General features: G+C 43.7%; 1 protein-coding gene across 7 annotated transcripts in view; it reads left to right on the top strand.

Moving 5' to 3' along the window:
• RBM47 (RNA binding motif protein 47) overlaps window positions 1-24,159 on the top strand; it is a 176,332-nt gene that overhangs the window by 56,868 nt on the left and 95,305 nt on the right. For all 7 annotated transcript variants that reach the window (XM_027544321.1, XM_027544320.1, XM_027544331.1 and 4 more), the window contains one exon: window positions 11,548-11,632. The gene's annotated coding sequence lies outside the window, so the exon portion shown is untranslated. The remainder of the gene's footprint in view (window positions 1-11,547; window positions 11,633-24,159) is intronic.

Genomic DNA, 24,159 nt, shown 5'->3' with positions numbered 1-24,159 from the left:
AAGTCTTCGTGGGCTCTCCTGATTTATTTAAAAACATTTTTTAGGACACTCTTCTGACATTGGGGGCTTCAATATTCAGTAGTATTAGCTGCAAAAATACCTGTTTTGAGCACCAAATAAAGCAACCATTTACAAAGAGCACCAGTGAGGGAGCTTTGAGGACTTCAAGGCAGTACAGCTTACACTTGATGTGCTTCTAAATCTAGTTGTGAAGATAAGATCTAAACAGGCTAAAAGTTAAATAAGAGTAATAACCTAAAACTGTAGTGATAACACGTCACTGGGCGATGAATTGCCAAATAGAATTGCACAGGCAATAAGGCTTTCACAATTCAGAGGTGGGAGCAGACTGTGTGTCTGCTGGTGAAGTGCTGGCCACCTCTTGCGTGTCTGTCGTGACATTCAGGACTCCTTCATTCCTTCAGCAAATATGTATTGGTGTCAGGTGCTGGACTGTGCACGGGGCATACAGTAAGCCGAGTAAGGGTCCTGCCCTCATGGAGATTACAGTTTGGGGTGGACAACCAGGCAGTGAGCAAATAGTAGTTCATCACACATCATGATGAGTGCTACAAGGGAAAGCTCACACCAAGATGCGAAACAATCTGGGCTGCTGAAGGGGAGAGCTACCCCGAAGAAGTAACATTTGAACTGAGAGCTAAAGAGTTTACCTCAAGTACTTCGTGAAGTAAGAACACTGCTGGACCCAATTAAGTAGCTTAGAGTTTCCACAAAGAATTCATTTGGAGGATAGTGCTTTCCTTAGTTGCTCAGTCGTGTCTGACTCTTTGCGACCCCATGGACAGTAACCCACCAGGCTCCTCTGCCCATGGAATTTCCCAGGCAAGAATACTGGAGTGGGGTGCCATTTCCTACTCCAGGGGCCAAACCCACGTCTCTTGTGTCTCCTGCATTGGTGGGCAGATCTGTACCATGAGCAAAAAGGCGAAACAATTTATAATTGTTGAAGTTTTTGCAATGAGCATATGCTTCCATGCATGTACACACACACTCACACCCTTTCTTCTTACACATTGTCTTGCTCACACCCCACTGACAGCTTTCCTATCCAGCTCGGTAGAGTAATTTTGCAAACAAATGTGGAAAAGATCATTCCAGATTCCTAGCAGATCTGTCTCAATGTTTCCCAAAAGCTCTTGTGGATGCCTTCAGGGAGGTGAAATTTTGATTGCCAAAAGCTTTGTGTACCGTCTTCCCAGATGGCGCTAGTGGTAAAGAATCCTCCTGCCAGTGCAGGAGATGTAAGAGACAACTGGTTCAGTCTCTGGATTGGGAAGATCCCCTGGAGGAGGACATAACAATCCACTCCAGTGTTCTTGCCTGGAGAATCCCCATGGACAGAAGAGCCTGGTGGGCTGGAGTCTAGGGGGTCGCAAAGAGTCAGACATGACCGAGCACCCACATACACGGACTGAGAGTAAGCTGAATCTGCAGTGTTATTTCCGTGTCTTCTTCCTCGAAACAAATAGGTTTTGATTATGTGCCAGGCTCACTGCTAAGAGCTAAAGAAAACAAATATGGACCATACAGGGCTCCTGCCTTGCATTACTGCCACAGCACCCATGGTCGGAGACACCGCTAGCTTTTTGATCCCCCTCCTCTGCCCACCCACCTCCTTTTTTTTTTTTTCCTTGCCTATTCCACTTTTCCTAGGTATTTTCCATGCTAGACAATGTTAATTCTGTTAGAATCAGATCAGCCCCCAGATAGACAATTGTGGTGTCTGGTATGTTGTCATACATATGTACAGAGGACAGGAAATGATGACACATGACACAAGTGACTGGAAACGGTTCTCAGATGGGAAGTTATAGGTGGGACAGTGATGAGAGGAAGGAAGTCAGTTCAGTTGAATGAGCACTTAAGAGTAGAAGTGGGGACTCTTGTTCCTTGGGCACACTTCTTGGTGGCAGGCGGCGTGTTGGCTGTTGGGACTATAGGAATGAATAAGGTGAGCACTCTGTGCCCTTGATGTGATGTGGTGTTTGCTGATAGTCACTGTTTCTGGGTGAGCCTAGAGAAACCAGTCAACCTCTCTGAGCCTGTGTCCTTATCATCAAAACTGGAGTCAGTTGTAACTAAAGGCTCCATTTCACCTTCAAAAGTCTGTGGTCCTGAAGAATTATTTAACAGCTTGCTGGTCAACCCCTGTCCATCACTCTAGGATTCAAATAAAGGATAGTGGGGGCTTTTAAATACACATATATATGTGTAGTGTATTTATTTATTTGACTTTCTTAGTTGCAGCGCTTGGGGTCTTCGATCTTTGTTGTGTGGCATGTGGGATATTTTGCTTGTAGCAAGTGGGATCTAGTTCCCTGACCAGGGATCCAACCCTGGGTCCCTGCATTGGGAGTGTAGAGTCTTAACCACTGGACCAGCAGGGAAGTCCAGAATATTTGCTTTTGTTGCAGTAAGAGAGACTTGAGATAGGTCTGAGGAAGAACTTGTTGGTGATAGAGTGTTGAAACAGCGCATTAGGGTTTATTATCTTGGACTGACAAGTGTCAGGCTCTGTTTCAGGAGAGAAAGCCCCTTCTCTCAGGGAGCTCACATTTCATTGGGGTAGAGAGATAACAAAAAGTGATAAAAATGAATACACAATGTAATTCCAGATAATAAAAAGTGCATCAAAGAAAAATAAAGAACTTCCTAGAGAGATGGAAATTCCTGTATCTTGGGAAGAAGAGAGAGAGTACAGGGCTGGTGATTGGAGGGCTGTCTTCACAGAGTGATCTGGGAAGACTGCTTGGGGGTGAGTCCAGCTGTGGGGAGAGCCAGACAAGGAAGGCTGGGAAAGGAAATTCCAGGTGGGGTCTGAGGCAGGGAACTGAGAAAGCTAGCACATTGGAGTGAGGAAGTGGTAGAGAGGCTGGGAAGGAAGTACAGAGTAAAGAAGGCTCGAGAAAGCTTGCTGTACTAGAATATGGATTTAGCAGTCACTCTTCAGGAGTGACTGTAACCCTGGTGTAGGTTAACTTAGTCCAGCCTGATATTGCTGGATCTGGACTAGGTGCATCTTGAACATGTCAACAGTTGAAATACAGCATCTATTTCCATCTATATCTTTGTCTTTTCTTTATGTATTTTTTTGACAAAAGGTTTTGTATTAAGATGTGTTGCTTTCTAAAGAGAAAACATCTTTTGAGTTAATGCTTATGCCGTCTTTTCTTTTCTTAGTGTAACTTTTGAAAAACTATGCTACTTGTTCCTCCCTCTCTTCCTTATTTTTTTAAACAAACATTTAATATTTCATAAGACACTTAGATTCCCTGCCTGCCTACTAAGTTGCTTCAGTCTCATCCAACTCTTTGTGACCCTATCGACTAACCCGCCAGGCTCCTCTGTCCTGGGATTCTCCAGGCAAGAATATTGGAGTGGGTTGCCATGCCCTCCCCGAGGGGAGTCTTCCTGACCCAGGGATCCTACCAGCATCTCTTATGTCTCTTGGATTGGCGGGCAGGTTCTTTACCGCTAGCGCCAGCTGGGATGCACACCAGTGTTAATAAAGACCAACCAGTGTTTGGGTGGTATTTCCTGCCTTGTTATTTTCTTTCTTCGTGCAAACTTGATCTTGGGAATACTGAAAAGTATTCACAGATGGTGGGAATGAAACTTTCAGTTCTGTTTTCTTTGCACTCACCTTGAGACAGATGTTTGCTTCTGATATGCTGATAACCATATTACGAAAATGAAATTTAAATTCAGTTAAAATGTCTCTTGAATTTATTAGCCTCAAAAATATGTATTTTGTGGCAACCCTATTTTCTTAGTTATTTAAAAGTCAGCTGTGACACAAGCCCAGGATGGCCCGTGTACCTCGTGTATGCAAGCAGCCAGCATACCCACTCCCAGTCATCGAAGAATATTTATTTACAGCCAGGCTGGGCTTGCTACCCAAATAACTTAGTAACTGCCTACTTTTGTGCTTGGTAAATATTTATCAGAGCCACAAGAGGGCAGCTTGTCCAGTGAATCTAGGGGTAAAAAGTTCTGTTCTTTAGACAGAGGATAAAGTGCTGAATTTCTCAAAATGTTTCTTGAATAAGGAAGAGTTTTTACATTCTTAGCCAGCTTCATCCATTCTAAGAGACAGTGTTTTTGGAAATTAAATGTTTTAAGGCAAGTTCTTTCACTCATATCTATTTTCCCTTTTCTTTGAAATATGAGTATCCATTTCCCCTTGAGTCCCCAGTTCCCCCATCTTCCAGCCCTTTTGTCCTTATGCAGTTTTTATTGAACTATAATTTGCATATAATAACATTCACACAGGCTTTAGTGACATGTGGGATGCATGCAGGTGTGGAGCCACTGCCCGTCAAGATATAGGAACTTCCATCTCTATAGAAAGCTCTCTAGTGCCTCTTTCAGTGGGTTTCCCTTTGCAGGTCCCACATCCCCTTGGATCATTAATCTTATGTATAATATATATATATACCTGAGACAAAGCATTTTATAAATTGAAGTTAATGATCATGCACTTTAGGGTCCTTTCTAAAAGGCTGTGTGAGAGCTCTGGAGAGATTAAGGAAATCGGAGGCAGCTCCTTTTCAAGGCAATTATATAAGTTTTTACTCTTTGTGGTTGTAGGGGTGGTTTTAATCTGCCTCGTATTCACTGAGTGGGAGGATTATCCTTAACTGCACAGTCAATAATTATCCATTTGTCCTTTAAAGTTTATTTCTGCTCTCATTATAGTTGATTTAATAATAATGCATTTCTGGCACTTTACTTACTTGTATTAATGAGCTCAAGGAATCTGAAGGAGGTACCATTATTATCCATATTTAGATGAGAACACTGAGGTACAGTCACATGTAACCTTGATGGATAAAAAGGAGTAGAGTTAGTTTCTTGGTGTGAAATGTAAGATAAACGAAAATAAAAGCTTCCTAGGAAATGTATGTTCTCATCAGTCAAAGTAGTACCCTTAAAAAATTAGTGCTTCTCTTGATGCACTTAATGTTCTTGGACAGTGTCACCTGTGGCCACGGTTGAACGCCATGACAGTTTCAGTTCCGCATCCGTGACCTTGACTGCCCAGATTCCCTATGTCTGTTTCCCTGGTTCCTGCCTTCATCTTCTCCTTTTGGGTCACCCTGCCTTTAGTTCCCTGCATTGTGGTCAGGGTGATCTTTCCAACAAGCAGTCCTGGTCATGCCACCTTCCTGATTAAAATTCTCCAGTGGTTCACCATGCAGTAAAATGTCAGCTCCTCGCCTTGTTCAGCCGTGAATCCTGCTGCTCCCTCCACTGCCTACCCTCAGTCCAGCTAGTCTTCATTCTCCAAAAAGCCTGTGCTTTCTCTTGTCCCACACACAGGAGCTGACTATTCCTTCTGTCTGGAAAATGTGCTCTTTTCATCTGTCATCCTGTCTGACAGTTCAGTTCAGTTCATTTCAGTCGCTCAGTCGTGTCCAACTATTTGCGACCCCATGAAATGCAGCATGCCAGGCCTCCCTGTCTATCACCAACTCCCAGAGTTTACTCAGACTCATGTCCATTGAGTCGGTGATGCCATCCAACCATCTCATCCTCTGTCGTCCCCTTCTCCTCCCACCTTCAATCTTTCCCAGCATCAGGATCTTTTCCAATGAGTCAGTTCTTTGCATCAGGTGGCCAAAGTATTGGAGTTTCAGCTTCAACATCAGTCCTTCCAGTGAATATTCAGGACTGATTTCCTTTAGGATGGACGGGTTGGATCTCTTTGCAGTCCAAGGGACTCTCAAGAGTCTTCCCCAGCACCACAGTTCAAAAGCATCAATTCTTTGGTGCTCAGCTTTCTTTATAATCCAACTCTCACATCCATCCATGACTACTGGAAAAACCATAGCCTGTGAAAAATTCTAAACGACATGGGAATACCAGACCACCTGACCTGCCTCTTGAGAAATCTGTATGCAGGTCAGGAAGCAACAGTTAGAACTGGACATGGGACAACAGATTGGTTCCAAATAGGAAAAGGAGTACGTCAAGGTTGTATAGTGTCACTCTGCTTATTTAACTTATATGCAGAGTACTTCATGAGAAATGCTGGGCTGGAGGAAGCACAAGCTGGAATCAAGACTGCTGGGAGAAATATCAATAACCTCAGATATGCAGATGACACCACCCTTATGGCAAAAAGTGAAGAAGAACAAAAAGCCTCTTGATGAAAGTGAAAGTGGACAGTGAAAAAGTTGGCTTAAAGCTCAACATTCAGAAAACTAAGATCATGGCATCTGGTCCCATCACTTCATGGGAAATAGATGGGAAAACAGTGGAAACAGTGGCTGACTTTATTTTTCTGGACTCCAAAATCACTGCAGATGGTGACTGCAGCCATAAAATTAAAAGACGCTTATTCCTTGGAAGGAAAGTCATGACCAACCTAGACAGCATATTAAAAAGCAGAGACATTATTTTGCCAACAAAGGTCCGTCTCGTCAAGGCTATGGTTTTTCCAGAAGTCATGGATGGATGTGAGAGTTGGACTATAAAGAAAGGTGAGTGCCAAAGAATTGATGGTTTTGAACTGTGGTGCTGGAGAAGACTCTTGAGAGTCCCTTGCAAGGAGATCCAACCAATCCATCCTAAAGGAGATCAGTCCTGAGTGTTCATTGGAAGGACTGTTGTTGAAGCTGAAACTCCAATACCTTGGCAACCTGATACAAAGAGCTGACTCATTTGAAAAGACTCTGATGCTGGGAAACATTGAAGGCAGGAGGAGAAGGGGATGACAGAGGATGAGATGGTCGGATGGCATCACCGACTCAATGGACATGAGTTTGAGTAGACTCTGGGAGTTGGTGATGAACAGGGAGGACTGGCGTGCTGTGGTCCATGGGGTCGCAAAGAGTCGGACACAACTGAGTGATTGAACTGAACTGACTAGATGGACCTTTGTTGGCAAAATAATGTCTCTGCTTTTTAATATGCTGTCAAGGTTGGTCAAGTGTCTTTTAATTTCATGGCTGCAGTCACCATCTGCAGTGATTTTGGAGCCCAAGAAAATAAAGTCATCCACTGTTTTCACTGTTTCTCCATCTATTTTCCATGAAGTGATGGGACCAGATGCCATGATCTTAGTTTTCTGAATGTTGAGCTTTAAGCCAACTTTTTCACTGTCCACTTTCACTTTCATCAAGAGGCTTTTTGTTCTTCTTCACTTTTTGCCATAAGGGTGGTGTCATCTGCATATCTGAGGTTATTGATATTTCTCCCGGCAATCTTGATTCCAGCTTGTGCTTCCTCCAGCCCAGCGTTTCTCATGATGTACTCTGCATACAAGTTAAATAAGCAGGGTGACAATATATAGCCTTGATGTACTCCTTTTCCTATTTGGAACCAGTCTGTTGTCCCGTGTCCAGTTCTAACTGTTGCTTCCTGACCTGCATACAGATTTCTCAAGAGGCAGGTCAGGTGGTCTGGTATACCCATCTCTTTCAGAATTTTCCACAGTTTATTGTGATCCACACAGTCAAAGGCTTTGGCATAGTTGATAAAGCAGAAATAGATGTTTTTCTGGAACTCTTTTGCTTCTTCAATGATCCAACACATGTTGGCAATTTGATCTCTGGTTCCTCTGCCTTTTCTAAAATGAGCTTGAACATCTGGAAATTCATGGTTCACAAACTATTGAAGCCTGGCTTGGAGAATTTTGAGCATTATTTTACTAGCATGTGAGATGAGTGCAATTGTGCGGTTGTTTGAGCATTCTTTGGCATTGCCTTTCTTTGGGATTGGAATGAAGACTTACCTCTTCCAGTCCTGTGGCCACTGATGAGTTTTCCAAATTTGCTGGCATATTGAGTGCCTCACTTTCATAGCATCATCTTTTAGGGTTTGAGATAACTCAACTGGAATTCCATCAGCTCCACTAACTTTGTTCGTAGTGAGGCTTCCTAAGACCCGCTTGACTTAACATTCCAGGATGTCTGGCTCTAGGTGCATGATCACACCATCGTGATTATCTGGGTCATGAAGATCTTTTTTGTGTAGTTCTTCTGTGTATTCTTGCCACCTCTTCTTAATATCTTCTGCTTCTGTTAGGTCCATACCATTTCTGTCCTTTATTGAGTCCATCTTTGCGTGAAATGTTCCCTTGGTATCTCTCATTTTCTTGAAGAGATCTCTAGTCTTTTTCATTCTATGGCTTTCCTCTATGTCTTTGCACTGATCACTGAGGTAGGTTTTCTTATTCCTCCTTGCTGTTCTTTGGAACTCTGCATTCAGATGGGTATATCTTTCCTTTTCTCCTTTGCCTTTAGCTTCTCTTCTTTTCACAGCTATTTGTTAGGCCTCCTCAGACAGCCATTTTGCTTTGTCAGACAGCCTGTCTGACAAGCAGACTGTTATTCATCCCCCAGAACTTGGCTCATGTCTTCCTGGGTCAACTCTGACGACGTTGGCGGTCATCTTTTCACTTTCCATTGCCCCTTGTGTTGTGTAGCTGGTGTCCCATTATTTCATGACTGTCTTGTTCCATGTCTGTGGTTTGTTAGTCTGCAGCGCCCTGGAAGGCAGCAACTTTGTCTTTTCAACTTGGCATTTCTTGCCTAGCTCAGTACCTGGGCTCCCTATCCCAGACCACCGCATACCATGCAGACAAAGAAGACACCTTATATTAGTCACCACTGATATGCCTAGTGTCTGGTATAAGATCTATCCTGTAGTAGGTGTTCAGTTAATATTTGTTGCAGGATGAATAGTGGGCGCTTTTAAGTATCTGATTGCATGATGTAACTAACCCAGGGGTTGCCACTGAAAGGCCTGTGACATAATCAATCCGTGGACATATTTTGTGTGGCCACCCAGTATTTTTTAAAGTTTTAAAATTTGACACCTCTCCTGTTATTTTGCTCTTGGTCAACTTCCTCATTTGTTATCTGCCTGGTCCTGGGACATATAGTTGTGGGTACAGAGAGGTGGGTAGTGGTTTAGATCACTAGGGCTACAATAAAAAAATACCATAGACTGGGCTTAAACAAGAGAAATTTATTTTCTCCCAGTTCTGGAAGCTGGAAGTCCAGGATCAAGTTGGCAGGTTTGGTTTCTGTTGAGGCTTATGTCCTCGGCTTGCAGATGACCAGCTTCTTGTTGTGTGCTCACAGGGTCTTCCCTTGTTCTGAATGTGAATGTGTCCTAATCTCTTGTAAGGACACCAGTCATACTGGGTTGTGTGTGTGTTAGTGGCTCAGTCGTGTCTGACTCTGTGTGACCCCATGGACTGTAGCCCACCAGGCTCCTCTGTCCATGGGATTCTCCAGGCAAAAATACTGGAGTGGGTTGCCATGCCCTCCTCTAGGGGATCTTTCCGACCCAGGGATCAAACCCTATGTCTCTTGTGTCTCCTGCATTAGCATGCAGGTTCTTTACCACTAGCACCACCTCAGAAGCCCTAAATAGCAGCTAAGAATGATTCTAGTTACTGTACTATAACTATAATACTATAGCAGGGCTCAGTCTGCTCTTTGCGACAGCATAAACTGTAGCCTGCTGGGCTCCTCTGTCCCTGGGATTTTTCAGGCAAGAATACTGGAGTGGGTTGCCACTTCCTACTCCAGGGTATCTTCCTGACTCAGGGATCGAATCCACATCTCCTTTGTCTCTTGCACTGTTGGCAGATTCTTTAGCCGCTGAGCCACTGGGCAACTTTAGGGCCCACCCATATGACCTCTTTTAACCTTAATTACCTTCTCAAAAGGCATCTCCAAATGCTGTCACATTCTGAGGTGCTGAGGCAGGGATGATGTCAACACGTCAACATATGAATTTGGGAAGGACACTATTCATCTTAAAATAGGCAAGAGCGTGAACGTTCAGGTGCTGTGGTCTCTGCCTTGTGGCTGATGAGTGTTGTAGAACTCTGGAGCCTTCAGAGAGAGAGCAGTTTGCTCACTGAAGCAGAATCTGTAGACAGCATGCACCTGCCCTAACACCTAATCTCTGCTCTGATCACTGTCATCTGGGGATCATATTCATGTTTCTTAAACAACTGACATTTAGGTAACGTGCCAGGTAGAACTTAGGTGCTTTTCAGTTTGGTAATACACACCTTTTCATTCTGTTGACTCCAAAAGCTGACATGCAGGCTGCAAACTGTCTTTGCCAAGGGTTGGGTGGACAGTTGGGAAAAGCTCTGTAATGACATGGCACCACCTCCGTTTGCTGTAAGCAAACAGCCAGGTCCTTTTATTACCCTTGAAACCTGCACTCGTGACACAAGTTGGGCTCAGAAGCGAGTCAGATGCCAGCTTTCTGGGTCAAAGTTCCTTCAAGCACTGTATGTTAATCAAAAGCTCAACCTTGGTTAATGAGGCCATTGAGTTGGGAAGAACTTTGGAACAAATGATTACTTATTTCAACTAGAGGAGTTAGCAGAACTCAGTATTTTGTTTCCCATAGGTAGGTTGCAGACTTACGGTCTTTCTTGGAAAGGGAGGGAGGGAGAGTCTTGTGCGGTTTTATTAATTCTTGGTGGACTAGTAGCATGATGAAGTCTGCTGTACAGAGCCTAGTTAATCAGTTGTGTTTACATAAAGATGAAGCTGAATACTTAAGGAATATTGTTCATATATGGGCAGAAAAGCCAGCTGCAAAGGGCTTCCAAAGGTAAAGAAATATTTTAAAATGCTAACAGCTCACAGACTTCAAACCATTTTGAGTGTTTGGTGATTTACCCTAAAAGACCACAACTTAATGTGCCCCTGCAGAAAGAAACTTAAAGGAGTGTAATAATCATAGCTGCCCTCCATCGAGTGATTTCTCTCACGGGGCCCTAAGGGCTTTGTAGCCCTTCATAGCCCTGTTGTCTTGTTTGTTGTCACAGTGTCCCTAACAGGTGGATATCAGGCTCATATTGGATGAGAAAAAAAAGGATCAGAGAGGTTGAGTAAAATGTCCAAAGTCACTGAGCTAGCAAGCAGTAGAGCAGAGTTTGAACACCTAGGGAAATCCATGAGCTACCCCTCCCAGTTACACCACCTCTTTATATGTTTTCCTCTTCTCTCCTTGCCAGAGTTGATATTTTTTTCACTTGAATATCCTTTGTGCAGGCATGTGTGTCCCTTCAGTCATGCCTGCCTCTTTGCAACCCCGTGGAGAGTAACCTGCCAGGCTCCTCTGTCCATGGGATTCTCCAGGCAAGAATACTGGAGTGGGTTGCCCTGCCCTCCTCCAGGGGATCTTCCCAACCCAGGGATCGAACCTACATCTCTTGTGTATCCTGTATTAGCAGGCAGGTTCCTTACCACTGGGCCACCTGGGAAGCCCTGAATATGCTTTAGGTAATATCAACCCGAATAGCCTTGTGGAATTGGCAAAAGGACATGACCTATTTTCTCCATGTATCTGAGCCAGTGCAGATCTCTTGTACTAACTGGTTATGTAGCTTTCCCTGTAATCAATGCACAGACAAAGGTGTGCCGTAATCAGAGCACCGTATTTCTTCTTTTTCCCACCTCCCCTCCGTCCACTTAGCCGTCATTAACTGCACGCTCCTCGTCAGCCATCTCTGGGTTAATAGTGTTATCTTTTCCATTTCAGAGTTCGGGTAACAGAGGCATCAGGACACCTTGTGTCAGGCACCCTAGCAGTAAGCAGCCACTCCTGGGCTCACTGACGAGGTTTGGTAAGTCATCTGACTCTGTCTTCCCTTCAAACAAACATCATCGAGGGTTGGAGAAAAGTAGGTGAATATTACGTAGTGACACCAAATGTTAATCCTCTCTATCATTATTTATTTATTTTAAAAGTTATTTAATTCATTTTTGGCTGCACTGGGTCTTCATTGCTGTGTGGGCTTTCTCTAGCTGTCGTGAGCCAGGGCTGCTCTCTAGTTGGGGTGTGTGAGTTTCTCATTGCAGTCGCTTCTTTTGTTGCGGATCATGAGCTCTAGGGCGAGTGGGCTCAGTAGTTGCGGCACCTGGGCTCTAGAGCACAGGCTCGGTAGTTGTGGTGCACGGGCTTAGTTGCCCTGTGCATGTGGGATCTTCCTGGATCAGGGATTGAACCCACATCTCACGCATTGACAGGCGGATTCTTTACCACTGAGCCACCAGGGAAGCCCTTCTCTCTCATTTTTTAACCAACACATACTGTTTTTGCTTCTGGATATTTGCTTAATTTACTAAGCCAGAGTGTCCTATATGTTTATAAGTACTGTTGGCCCCAGAGGACTCCCATAGTTAAAAAATGACTGAGGCTATATGTGAATGACTTTGCTTGAAGTCTTTTAATACTGAGTTTTTCCTGTAGTTCACTGCATTTTATAACTCTAAAAATACATTTCCCCTCATAATTTAACGTGTCTAAAGTGGGGATGCATGTTATGGAGATTCTGATTTGGTGAAATACAGCATTCTTCTAATAACCCCCAAATGACTAGAATTATGTGTTCTCTGTGTTCTATTTTTCACAAAGCGCAAATGCCTTTAGAAACTAGTATCTTTGTTACTCCATATGATGAGAAAGTAGCCCGTGGACCTCCTTAGCAGTGGTGCTGGCATTCAGAACAGCCCATATGACCTCATGGAGCAGTCAATTAGATAGCAGATCCTAAAACCAGACACTGTCTTATCCAACACCTGCTTCCTCTCCAGTGCTTGGCATCGTGGCATTTACAAGTAAGATGCTCTATTTAAGGATATTTCACCCCAAAATGATTTGTCAGGATGATTTATGTATGCATGAGTACTTGTGCTAAGTCTTTTCAGTTGTGTCCGACTCTTTGCAATTGTATGGACTGTAGCCCGCCAAGCTTCTGTGTCCACAGGGATTCTCCAGGCAAGGATACTGGAGTGGGTTGCCATTTCCTTCTCCAGATTTATGTGTGAATGAGTCCAAATTCACATTCATGTTAAATGCATGGGTAAATAGTATCTTTGTAGAGTATAATGCCACAGTATGGATTCTCCAAATTACATGGATCTGATTTATATAGGCTTTAATATTTTCAGAACCTCTATATTATAGGGAACCACATGTGATAGTACATTAACCCTAAAGTCAGCAGGTGAATCAGTTAACCAAGGTTTTCCCTAGCACAGTACCAGGCTCTGTGCTAGATGCTGGGTAATTAAGACAGAAAAGATTGGTTTTCTGCCCTCAGGAACCTGGTCTAGTAGTGAAAAAGAAAGTGAAAGTGAAATTCACGTCTGATTCTCCAGGCCAGAATACTGGAGTGGGTTGCCATTCCCTTCTCCAGGGGATCTTTCCAACCTAGGGATCGAACCCAGGTCTCCCACATTGCAAGCAGATTCTTTACTGTCTGAGCCACCAGGGGTAGTCAAAGCAAACATTAAATGATGAAAGAGTTGTGAGTGGGCTGAAGAAGAATTACGAGGAATTAAGAAAGGACCTACTTTGAACGTTAGTGAAAGGAGTGACCATCATGGAAGGTTTCTTGGAATTTCAGTGCTGTTTTAACTGAGACCCAAAGAAGAAGGAATGGTTTACTAGGCATGGGAGACTGGGGGCAGGCAGTAGCGGCTTGTCAAATGAGGATATCTGGAGGGTTTCAAAATGGGCCAGTGAGCATCAGGTTCAAGGAATAAGCATGAACCTAATGGGGAAAGAGGTAAAGGAAAGTGGCTTCATATGAACAGATGTCAAATTCTGGAAGAATCTTTTGACTTAGTCAAATGTCTGTAAGAATGTCTTTAAAAGACGTTTAAGAGAATTTTTGGTTTTGTAGTTCAACATATATTCTTCCTTTCCTATTAGCATCATTTCCTAGAGCTGGATTCCAGGTTCTATTTTCCTACCAATCTTTTGAATTCTCAAATCTGTGTTCTTAATTTCCTTCATCTACCCCTCACAGAGGGTGATCAGCTTCTAGTGAGGGATTGTTTTCATGAACAAATGTGTCCACTTTTCTTTTTCTCTGTTTATTTAATGGCATCAGGGAGGGGTGATTACTGGTAATGGACTATATAATTCCTCCATCCCAAAGCCAGATTTAAGAAAAAAAAAAAGATGGAGGACTTCCCTGGTGGTCCAGTGGTTAAGACTCTATGCTCCCACTGCAGCAGGGGGCAGGTTTGATCCTGGGTTGGGATCCCACATGTCATGTGACATGGCCTCTCTCTCTCTCTATATATATATATATGGTTTAACTAGAATGAACAGAGGTCAGCTACTGACCCTACTTCCATTTTGGACCATTGTGAGATTCTCAGATATCAAATCTTCATGCTCTATGTTGACATTTTCTATCCAGAGTACTGTTGAGCAACTGAGTAATTTAATTGACAGATTCAGAAATTCACACCTGTACATTTAGACATGTGCACATACCACACACTGCATGGAACCCCAGTTCCATTGAATTGACCAAACTTGCTGGTTTCTTAGTCATGAATGAATTTGATGTCATTTTTGAGAAATCTATTGAGTGTAGGGGCCGACCAGGGTTAGATATATCTTTTTAACAGAACTTCTAATTTTATTTTTCAAGATTTTTCTACCTCAGTTTGAGATAACATTGATCTGTTTTCCCCATTCAGAAGGAAAGGGAATCACTGGCCGTGATTGATCTATAGAAATTTGAACTTTTAGTATGAACTTTTGGTGACCTCTTTGGCCAGTCCTCTTAAAAAGTTAACATCTAGGTCATTATCTGATTTTTCGCAAGTCACAGGAAGTCTGTGCACCTCCATCAAGATGAGACATCAGGTGGTGGACATTTGTAGGAAGGGCAAAGGGGGAAAATCACAGAATTTCTGGTGGCCTCTAAGTAAAATGGTGAAACATTTTGAGTGCTGACCTTTCCTAGTCATCATAGCCTAGATTTCCATTCCAAGTAAGTTAATAAATTCTGGAGTGGATATTGTTTAACCTGTAAGCTGAAGATGCAAGTTACTTTTGAAAAAGAGGAAAAGGTGAACAGCTTAATATACTGTTTTTTTTGCTAAAATGACTCTTTGTGTTCCTTTACTGTAGATTTCATTTGATTAGATCACAAATTTCTTAGAAGCAATTTTCTTCAAATTCCTAAAAATTCCCAGAAGGGCTACCTTCTGGAAAATGATCTTGACTTCATTTTGTTTTAAGAAAGCATGCTATAACTCAAGTAGGACTTAGGCTCCTTACAGTCACCTAACTCATGTGGTCCATATGAAGGAAACTTGCTAAAGAACAGGTACACAAAAGATCAGGCAAGTGAGTTGAAACAAATTCTCTTTCATTTGCTCAACTACAAATGGGAACCTTCACAGAATGACCCCAGGCTGCTGAAGTCACTCTCCAAAGGCAGGTTCTAATTGTGACTTTTGTGCTTCTTCTGAAAATAGATGTTTTTTTCCATCACACGTTACTACTTAGTATTTACTTTGTACCATATAACTTATTACTGCAGAGAGGGGGAAAAAGGCCCATAATTTAATTTGATTCAGGTTAATAAACTTAAAAGTACTCCATAATGAAAGATGTTGGGGCAGGAGTGTGAGGAATACAAAGATGGGTCAGACATGATCCTTGCCCCAGAAGAGTTTCAGGATGAAAGCAAAGCCATTTAGTTACGCTGTGCTGTGCTTAGTTGCAGGCAGATTCTTTATCATCTGAGCCACCAGGGAAGCCCAAGAATATTGGAGTGGGTAGCCTATCCCTTCTTCAAGAGATCTTCCCAACCAAGGAATCAAACCGGGGTCTCCTGCATTGCAGGCAGATTCTTTACCAGCTGAGCTACCAGGGAAAACCATTTAGTTATGAGAAAATGTTAATAAAGCAGGAATGAATCAAGTAACAAGCAATGTCGTAACTCATATATTTAATGTATTTTTGAAAATGCAGTAGAAGTTAATGAGTCTCTTTTCTCATCTATATCCAGATTTACCAGAGAACAAATTTACCACTTTCTTGTCTAGACCTCTTGTCTCCTTTTGTTTTGTCTGATATTTGATCCAGTTTAATAAAAGTGCTAATTCAGGTATGGAGCTGGTTGGTGTTGAGAACTTATGCAAAAGTAACTTATTGTGTAGCCAAAGTCCTTTGCTATTTATAAAGACCAATGGTGATATAAGCCAAAGAAATTTCCAAGACTTGGTATTGAAGTAGTTACGCCCAACTCACATTTAGCTTGTTGTGGGTATAATCAACCAGTGACTTCATGACATGTCATTCCTGTAACTGAGATGATCCTGAAGTGTGTTTTCTGGATCCAAATCAACATACGTTAGGAAAAACTGGTTTTCTTAAGGAAAAACTGGGTTTCATGGGGAGTTTGTGGCTAATCCCAAACTGATAATTTCTCTTATTAAAATTATTTCATCACCTGGACAAAAGTTTCACAGAGCCAGTAATTCCTTTGGCAACCTGCTTGATGACTTGCTATTTGCAAAACAAGGTAACCCATTTTCAAAAATGAAAAGGTGGCGAGGTGGATGTAAGCCATGCCTCAATCAATAACATCATGGCGGATGTTTGCCTACAAAAGGAGGACTGTCTTCCTAAAAGGAAGAGGTTTATTCCCATCATGGACAAAGAAAAGGGAAGCTATGGGCATCAACAGGATGTGTGTCTTTTGGCAGAATGACGATCGATGATGGCATGATTCTCTGTAGGAGGGTATTGGTATGGTGGAAAGCAAAGAGAACACTTCACAGTTGAGGCTGACATCTGTGGCTAACGTCAGCATTGGGCCTTTAGGCAAATTTCATGGGCAACACTCAAATGTCAACCCTGAAGTTTCCAAGAACAGCGTCTTCATCCCAGTCATTAGACAAGCATCAGAATTATGCTGAGTGGGGGGCCGGCGTTCAGGCAGTTTGCCCCCAGGTGTTAGCAGTTGGTGCAGCAGGGACAGACGGAGGCAGAAGATCTCACATTCACTTCAGCCAGGTTCACAGGTGTCTGTGCTGCCCAGAAATATCAGGAACAGAAGAACGACTTTGCTTTCATCAAGAATGACCCACGTTCTGTGCCTGCAAAGTAAGTAACATCATTTTGAAACTAAAACCAGCATCTGCAACATATAAGGGACAGCTTAGGCAAAGAATGAAGTAGTTATTGAAGAATCAGGCTGAGATGAAAGGAGCTGAATCCAGTCTGGGCATTTATTTAAATCTTAACTTGTTAGTAGCTGCTAATTTTTGGCAATCTCCTTCTGTACAGTCAGTCACCAGTGATTCTTAGAACCATAAAATATTGGCATCAGAAGGAACCCAGAAGTGGTGATGAAAATAAATGATAAATAATGGCAATAATGATAATATTTATTGAGTGCTTACTCTGTGCCAGGCACCAAAGAAGTCTTTTAATGGTATTATCTCTTTTACCTGTATGAAATGTTAGTCACTCAGTTGTGTCCGACTCTTTGTGACCCCATGGACTATATCCTGCTAGGCTCCTCTGTCCTTGGAATTTTCCAGGCAAGAATACTGGGGTGGGCTGCCATTCCCTTCTTCAGGGGATCTTCCTGACCCAGGGATTGAACCCAGGTCCCCTGCATTGCAGGCAGATTCTTTACCATCTGAGCTACCAGGGAAGCCTTTTACCTGTATGGCCTCATTTAATTTCTACAATAATCCCATAAAGACATTAAGATTCCTATTTGGCAGCTCAGGAAACTGAGATATGAAACAGAATGTGTAACTTTCACACAGTCACAGAGTTTTCGTGAGTGCACAGCAAAGCTGGCATGCTCACTGAGGTCCATCTGAAGCCAGCGTCTACACTGTTTAACTAGTAGCCCCTCAGAAGGCAAGGGATCCTCAGAAAAAGGCATGTTTCTTTGGTGAGAGTTCATTGAGTAGCCACAGTCCCCAGGAGTTCAATCATACTTGGTTCAGTGAAAATGATGAAAGGTTGTATTGAAAATGACAGATCGTATACTCTGAAAATAGAAGCTATGTATAGTTTAATATGCAAATTAAAAAGTTTCGTGGTGGGTTCTCTTTTGGCCTCTAGTTCCCCTTCACTAAGGAACTGGCTGCAGCTTTTCACCAGCGTGGCTAAGAACACAGTCATTCAGGTCTGGATCACTCGCTGCCCCTAGACCCTTTGAACTGTTCTAGCCCTGGGATATCTGCCAATGCTTCGGGCATCAGTCATCTTGAGAACTTAAAAAACAAACAAACAAACAAAAACCACCAATGCATAGGCCCTGCTTACTGAGACAATGATATCATTGGTCTGAGAAGGAACCCAACCATCAATATTTTTTGAAAACTCCAAGATTGAGTCTCGTGTAGGTCCCATGTGGAGAACCACTGGTTTACACTTGTGCTTATTAACCTGGTGAAGGACTTTTTCTGGAAAGCATAATTTGTGTTCTCTAGCAGCTGTTTTTGTTTTTTTGGTTTTTTTCTCTGTGGTCTGTGAAGACGCTGTCACTGCTTGGTGGCGTGTTGTCTGAGACTGGATCCCCTGTTTACACCGCCCCATGACATGTCCTGAGAACCACATCTACACATCCTCCCTGCAACACTGCTGAGAATATATACTTTAATTACTTTACACCTAAAATCTTACAGATTACAACGGACTCTGTGTTATTGACAGCGTAATGATCAAGGAAACTTTATTGTCTTGACAACTCCCGCTATCTATATGTGTGTTCACTAAAATCCACAGAGCTGCTGCTGCTGCTGCTGCTGCTGCTGCTGCTGCTGCTAAGTCGCTTCAGTCATTTCCAACTCTGTGTGACCCCATAGACTGCAGCCCACCAGACTCCCCCATCCCTGGGATTCTCCAGGCAAGAACACTGGAGTGGGTTGCCATTTCCTTCTCCAGTGCATGAAAGTGAAAAGTGAAAGTGAAGTTGCTCAGTCATGTCTGACTCTTAGCAACCCCATTGACTGCAGCCTACCAGGCTCCTCTGTCCATGGGATTTTCCAGGCAAGAGTACTGGAGTGGGTTGCCATTGCCTTCTCCGAAATGCACAGAGACATGCATATAAACTGTTTAGTTCCATTTTAGGTCTAGAGAAGGTCTCGAAGGCAATGGCACACTCCAGTACTCTTGCCTGGAGAATCCCATAGACGGAGGAGCCTGGTAGGCTGCAGTCCATGGGGTTGCAAAGAGTCGGACACGACTGAGCGACTTCACTTTCACTTCACTTTCAAGGTCTCAAAAATGTCATCTGTCCTTTAATTAGACACCAATAAGAAGAGATTATCTTTACTCATCACTCTGCTGTCTCACTTAAAAATTCCTTTTGTAGCTTTCCCTCTTTATTCACACTACCACCTTCCTAGTTTTAGTCCTATCTTTATTCCTGATTTATTCCAATAGCCATGGAAGGGGAAGAAAAAAAAAGCCTAGAAGAAGCTACATCAAAATGCCAACTATGGTTGAGTGTGAAAGGTAGCGGTCTAGTTTTAATTTTTATATATGCTTTTCAGTGGTTTTCTGACTTTCCTTAATAAGCAAGTGTTACTTTCCTAAAGGAAAACCAAGAACCTTCAGCAGAATAGCCTTCTTTGTTGTTGTTCAGTTGCTAATTCGTGTCGGACTTTTTGCAACCCCATGGACTGCAACACACCACGTTTCCCTGCCCTTCACTGTCTCTCGGACAATGGCACCCCACTCCAGTACTCTTGCCTGGAAAATCCCATGGACGGAGGAGCCTGGTAGGCTGCAGTCCATGGGGTCACTAAGAGTCCCACATGACTGAGCGACTTCACTTTCACTTTTCACTTTCATGCATTGGAGAAGGAAATGGCATCCCACTCCAGTGTTCTTGCCTGGAGAATCCCAGGGACGGGGGAGCCTGGTGGGCTGCCGTCTATGGGGTCACACAGAGTCAGACACAACTAAAGTGACTTAGCAGCATGTACATTGATTTGGCAATGCCATCCAACGATCTCATTCTCTGTCACCCCCTTCTCCTGCACTCAATCTTTCCCAGTATCTTTCCCAGTCTTTTCCAGTGAGTCGGCTCTCTGCATCTGGTGGCCAAAGTATTGGAGTTTCAGCTTCAGCATGAGTCCTTCCAATGAATATTCAGGGTTGATCTCCTTGCTGTCCAAGGGACTCTCAAGAGTCTTCTCTAGCACCATATCAATTGTTATCTTACTAGTCTCTGAATGTATGTGTCCATTATACAATCCTGTCTGTGGTTCACTATCAGATCAAATTCTCAAAACAGGTTTTTCTCCTGTCATTATCCTGCTTAAACCTTCAGAGGCGCCCATTGCTCTTGAGAAAAAGTCTCATCTTCTGGAATCCAAAGGTCTCCTTCATCTAGTCCCACCCTCTGTGTGACCCCTTATGTCCACCATACCCCCCCTTTCTGGACAGCCCAGCATCCCCCTTGTCCTGGAACCAGGAGAATTCTATCAGTTGCTTTGCTCATACTCTTCTGCCCATGGAGAGCTGCACACAATCTGCCCCTTTCTCTGTATCTGTCAAAACGCTGCCTTGCTAAGCTTGGCCCGAGTACTTCCTTCTTCTGCTATATTTGTCACCTTCTATTTGTCTCAAGGATGGCAAATAGATTTCATTATATGCCAGATCCTAGCAATTGAAAATACGGAGAATCCTGAGAGCTCATCCCTGCTCAGAGGGAACAGGTTCTGTGAGCCACAGTGGTTTCTGCCAAAGGAGCAAGGGGGAGAAGTGACAGGATATCTGTTACATATCTTCCATCCATATCTTTAACTGCTTTTTTAGACCTGTGATGCCCAATACAGTAACCACTAGCCACATGTGGTTATTTAAACTAAAATTCTGGTGGTGGGTTAGTCGCTAAGTCCTGTCTGACTCTTGGGATTCCATGGACTGTGTAGCCCACCAGGCTCCTCTGTCCATGGGGATTTTCCAGGCAAGAATACTGGAGTGGTTTCCTTCTCCAGGGGATCATCCCGACCCAGGGATCGAATTCCAGTCTCCTGCACTATAGGCAGACTTTACCCATTGAGCTACCAGGGAATTAAAAATAAATACCATTAAAAGTTCACTTCCTTAGTCATGAGGCAGTCTGGGTCTTGGGTCCTGGGACCTTTTACTGCAGTGCTTGCTCCTGGACAAATGTGTCCTCGAGCAACAAAACACAAAGAAACTATGAGGAACTAAAAATAACTGTGCACATCCTCAGTTGAGGCAAATAATGAACAAAACACTAAAAGGCCAAAACCAAAAAGGCCAACTGCTGCTTCTGAGGTGCTGGGAGCCAGAGCAGGGTATTGCACATGATCCCTGCATGCAGCACCACCACGAGGGCCCGTCCCAATGCTCCGTGCCTGCCCTCACCCCATTTAAGGGACCAGCTCACCCCACCTCACTCTCTTGTGCTACAGCAGGAGTCTTAATAAAACCTTGCCTGAATTCCTCTTCTCGCCTCTTATAGTCCAAGAACTACCCACATTTAAAAAAAAAAATTAATTTTCTTTTTGGCTGTGCTGGGTCTTTGTTGCTGCGTGGGCTTTTCCCTAGCTTTGGTGAGCAGGGGCTAGTCTGCAGTTTTGGTGTGCCGGCTTCTCACTGCGGTGGCTTCTCTTGTGGAGCACAGGCACCCCAGAGCAAGGGCTTCAGTCGTTGGGGCACATGGACTCAATGGTTGTGGCGCACGGGCTTAGTTGCTCTGCAGCATGTGGGATCTTCCCAGATCAGGGATTGAACCCGTGTCTTCCTGCATCGACCAGCGGAGCCACCAGGGAAGCCCCACTACCCACATTTTAAGTACTCCGCAGCCACACATGGCTACTGGCCCCTGTGTTGAACATCAAAAACAGAGAAATGTTCCATCATAGGAAGCTTTATCAGTTCTGCTTTAGCCCTGCAATTACATAGTAATGTAAGACAGTATATTTGTTTGGTGTGTGTGTGCGCCCTGTTTTCTCAGTGAGCTCAAAAGTTTTTCTTGGGCAGGACTCTTCTCTTACACTTCTTTTGTATCCCAGAGCACAAGCCAGTGCTGGGCATATATGGAAATACTGTAAGTATTTGTTGAATGGAATTTTTAGTACCAACTTGGCAATGTGCAATGAAGTAGAGGAGTAGAAAGAGAACTAATTTGGAAATTAGGAAACCAAGTTTCTGGCCCCAGCTCTTCTGCCGCTCATCGTGTCGCTGGACTAGCTCGTTTAACTGCAGCAGGTTACAGTTTCCCCAGATGTAAGCAGTTAGAGGCCAGGCTCTGTCGGAGGACTTTCCCCGTTTGGAATTCTGTGAGACATATGCATGCTTCCCAGGTGGTGTAACTGGTAGAAAACCAGCCTGCCAGTGTAAGAAATGCAAGTGATGCAGGTTCGATCCCTGGGTTGGGAAGATCCCCCGCAGTAGGAAATGGCAACCCAGTAAGAGTATTCCAGTATTCTTGCCTGGAAAATCCCATGGACAGAGGAACCCCATGGGCTAAAGTCCATGGGGTCACAATAAGTCAGACACAATGGAGCACACACACAAGTGTGAGGACTACCACAGTGTGGAGTGTTCACTTTTCAGCAGAAATGCAGTCATGTACACACACACACACAGATACACATGGAAAAAAAAAAAAAAAGAAAACTAGCCTGTTAAAAATATTCTAACTTATTTAAAATTCCATCCCATTTATCTAATTTCCTGACTAAATAAGACTATCATTTTAAGGTTTGATTTCACCAGATCTATAGCTAAATTCTTCTTTTAAGAGGATCATACCAAAGGGAAGATGACTCCACAAGCAGAGAATGTTAGACCAGGCAAGTGCGACGGAGAATTAGTGGTCTTTGTCAGCAACAAGGCAATGTAACCGCTGCCTCATGGTTTGTTTTGTTTTAATTAGTTAATTTATTTATTTTGGCTATGCTGGGTCTTCCTTGCTGTGCGGGCTTTTCTCTAATGGCCTCGGGCGAGAGCTACTCTCTTTATATACACGGGCTTCTCGTTGCAGTAACTTCTCACAGGCTCTAGGGGCCCTGGCTTCAGTAGCTGCAACTCCCTGCCTCATGGTTTTAACAACCAAACTGAAAACCCCTAGTTTATGCTGCCCACCCTTCGCTGTTGCTCTAAGTAAGGGACCAGCAAACTAAGGCCCACTCTGCTGCCAGTTTTTGTATGTAGCTCAGAATGGTTTTTACATTTTTAAGGCTTTCTCAAAAAAAGAAAAAGAAACATATAACCATTTGGCCGGCAGAGCTGAAAATATTTACTATGTGGCTCTACACAAACAGCCAGTGAGTGACCTTCATATACAGATCCAACCACTTTCCAAGGCAGATCACTTTCTGAAGTGTCGTGATGGCCTGTGGCTCAAGCACGGTGGATGAAACTCCCTGTTCTCCATGTGTCAAGTCAGGGAAAGGCCGCTGCTGGGGGCGAGGCTGGGCCATGGCTCCACCCCCTTTCCATTGGAAGCAGGCAGGGGCCTTGACTCTGAGTGCAAACCCAGTCCTTGGATCCAGTCTGTGCTCTCTGGTCTTGACGTTGGAAATTTGATGAGTCACAGTTTCTGGCTGTGTCTTCCTTGACATTCAGCATTCAGGAGAATAAATTCTGAAGGTCCCTTGAAGGGAAAAGCTGCACACTCCATGGTCATCCAAGCTTATCTGAGGCAGGAGCCGGGCTTGCATCTCAGTTTCTTTTTCTTTTTCTTTTCCCCTCTCCTCCAGACACTCCTTTCAGTGCTTGAGGGATCTAGATTGCATATGCAGATAGAAAGACTGCCAGGGAGACACAGGGCCCACCAGGTAGGGCTGGGCCTGCATCTGAGCTCAGACAGCAGCCATGCCGTGTAGGCCTGAGACACACTGTGAAGCTGACTGTTTTAAAAAATTTTTGTAATTACTCTTTTTCGTTCCCATCAGACACCCCGTGGAAAAGGCCCTTGGATTTCTCCAAACCCTCTCTCTATCTAGGCCTGCTCTCTAGGTTCTCACCAAGATTTGGTTCCTAAAATGTACTTCTTAATTATCTAACTTCCCTGGTCAGTTCAGTTCAGTTCAGTCACTCAGTTCTGTCTGACTCTTTGTGACCCTATGGACTGCAGCACGCCAGGCCTCCCTGTCCATCACCAACTCCTGGACTTCACTCAAACTCATGTCCATTGAGTCGGTGATGCCATCCAACCATCTCATCCTCTGTCGTCCCCTTCTCCTCCCACCTTGAATCTTTCCCAGCATCAGGGTCTTTTCAAATAAGTCAGCTCTTCTCATCAGGTGCCCAAAATATTGGAGTTTCAGCTTCAGCATCAGTCCTTCCATTGAATATTCAGGACTGATTTCCTTTAGGATGGAC

This window comes from Bos indicus x Bos taurus, chromosome 6, assembly GCF_003369695.1.
Source record: "Bos indicus x Bos taurus breed Angus x Brahman F1 hybrid chromosome 6, Bos_hybrid_MaternalHap_v2.0, whole genome shotgun sequence".
Taxonomy (NCBI): domain Eukaryota; kingdom Metazoa; phylum Chordata; class Mammalia; order Artiodactyla; family Bovidae; genus Bos; species Bos indicus x Bos taurus.
Note: the sequence above shows the minus strand (reverse complement) of the source record. Positions and strands in the feature narration are given on the sequence as shown.